Source organism: Puma concolor, chromosome B2 (genome assembly GCF_028749965.1).
Source record: "Puma concolor isolate L17-30 chromosome B2, mPumCon1.1.hap2, whole genome shotgun sequence".
In the NCBI taxonomy this organism is placed as follows: domain Eukaryota; kingdom Metazoa; phylum Chordata; class Mammalia; order Carnivora; family Felidae; genus Puma; species Puma concolor.
This window is the reverse complement of record NC_141671.1, coordinates 117,917,870-117,920,291: the sequence shown is the minus strand read 5'-3', so window position 1 is coordinate 117,920,291 and position 2,422 is coordinate 117,917,870. Positions and strand designations below refer to the sequence as shown.

Sequence of the window (2,422 nt, the reverse complement as noted above, 5' to 3'; positions counted from 1 at the left end):
GATTGGATAGGAGGTGGTAAGAAAGGTGAGAACAATAGATGGGGGGTAACAAAAGAAATACAAAATAATTTCCAGACTTTAATTTGGGAGACTATGTAATTAGGAGAGAGAATATAGGAACAGAAATATGTTTGGGGATGGGTAGAATCAATTGATGAAATTAATTTTAAACTTTTGAGCTCCAGGAACTTATGGAGCGTTCACGTCAAGACTAGCAAGTCTTTAAAATCACATACCTAAGTGCGATTAAAATAAGCACCACATATACTAAAATTGGGACAATACAAAGAAGAATAGCATGGCCCCTGTGCAAGGATGACACACAGATTTGTTAAACACTCCATATTTTTCAAAAAATGTTGTTGTCCCTTGGTCTCAGCTGGCTAGAACTGGGCTCTATCAGTTGTCTCTTTCTTTGCTCTATTTGCTGCATCTCCTACTTGAACTACTTTTCAGTTGGCCAATAAATACTTTTTTATTGTATAATAAAAAAAATAGCCTTCAATAAAACCTCATGTAGGTATCACTCCATTAGATGAAAGATTTTTAAAAAGAAAGGACTTCCTCACCTTCTCGGTCCCTTGTAGATTTCTACCCATTCATAAGAATGAAACTACTTCCTTTATTATATGCCATTAGTAATCTTCTAATTGACAAAATTAGTAGATTCTTTTCATTCTGCCTACCAGAAGTCTTTGGGAATATGACACTGTTTGATCATCCCCGCTCTAATTAACACTACCTGACACTTTAAGTGTGATGACAGTGCTCTTTTCTGATGTTCTGACTAACTGACTAACTTATTAACATCTTACTGACTGGTTAGACATTCTTACTAACCGCTGAGCTTCTTGGATGACTCCCCTGCCTCTCCCTCTTTCCATATTTGGTCCCCACTCCTTTCTTCTTCCATATGTCAACCTCCCCTACATCTCTGTCCTCAGCTACCAATTGCATCAAGGGTCTTACTCACAGGCCTCCAGAGAGGAGGGAGGTGGCCCAAATGAATGGGGAATATATGCATATGCATACCTTGAGTGAAGAGTTGGATTCATGATGAAAAAAGGCAGCTACTCCTCAGTTCCCTTTTATATTTGACTTATGAAAATGCCAAGCACTATGCCCAGATCACTGCTTTATTAAGAAAAGCCACCCAATCTGCTTTTTTTCAAATATTATAGAACAGTAAATGGTAACCCATTTGTTTATTTATTTAGTTATGTATGTACATATGCATTTATTTATTTAATATAGGATGATAACGTTAGGGATTCAGGGCAGGCTGCCCCAAGAAGGGCCAGTTTGGCATAAAGTTTATTTTGAGTTAAAAGTAATAAAAACCCAGCAGATGCAGGGAAAGCTCTCTGCCTCTGCCATAGCTGCCTACATTTACATAGGAAAGGAGAGCCTGTACCAGGAGGAGAGCTATTTACAGAGACTCCCCCTTACCTAAGGAACTTATCTGCATAATAGGACAACCTTGTTTTTCCAAACATCTCCTTTCACCTTCCTGCTAATGAGCTTTCTCCCTTGTATCCTCAGTCCTCGCCCCCTCTCCTTAGCTCATATATGCTCCTGGTTGCCTCATCGTCTTCAGAATTTCATGCCTCTGTAGATTCCCTGTATGTATGCCTATTAAATTTGATTTTCTCCTGTTAATCTGTCTCATGTCAACTGGATTCTAAGTCCAGCTAGAAGGACCATAGGGCAGAGGAAGGTCTTTCTCCCTGACAATATTACGTGGTAGCCCATTTATTTGTTAAAATCTACTTAGGAGGAAAAAAAATGCATTCCTCAAGGTTGCTAATTTGTCATCTCTGACATAATTGTTACAAATGACTCCTGAATTAATATCAACTGTCCTGACCTCTGTCCTTAGGTACAGTATCAGGGTTCCAGCTGTGAACTGGGTATCTCCATCTTGTTATCACCCAGGTACCTCAAATTCAAGATACTCCACAATGAGATGTGTGGAAATTGGCAGGTGTAATTTCTATTATCTTCACAAAATATGCTTCAGGACAAGCTTTGAACATTCTATATCCATCACCTTAATTTACATGTCAATGCTAAAGTTAAGCTAAAATTCAGAACTCTGAATGACTCATATGCAATTAGGCTACTTTAGTGTGTTGAACAATCTATATATAACAAGAATAACAATAATGGTAGATATAATACAAACAATAGTAGTCAGTATCCACTGTTTCTATTAGTGTATTAGGCATTATGTTAAGTATTTTACATGCATTAACTTAAAGAATCTTCACAACAACTGTAAGAGAAAAGTACTATCATTATTTCCCTTTTATATGTGAGGAAACATAGGCTCAAATAAGTTCCTCAAATAATCTTAGTACTAAATATATGGTTTCAGTATCTAAATCGAGACATGACCGATCTAAAAGCCTTCTAAACACCA

The 2,422-nt window shown here is 37.3% G+C and overlaps 1 non-coding gene across 1 annotated transcript; it reads left to right on the top strand.

Moving 5' to 3' along the window:
• The first annotated feature begins 242 nt into the window (after nucleotides 1–242).
• On the top strand, nucleotides 243–350 carry LOC112862947 (U6 spliceosomal RNA). Its single transcript, XR_003223808.1, has one exon. It is a non-coding gene; the product is annotated as a U6 spliceosomal RNA (small nuclear RNA).
• Nucleotides 351–2,422: the final 2,072 nt, after the last annotated feature.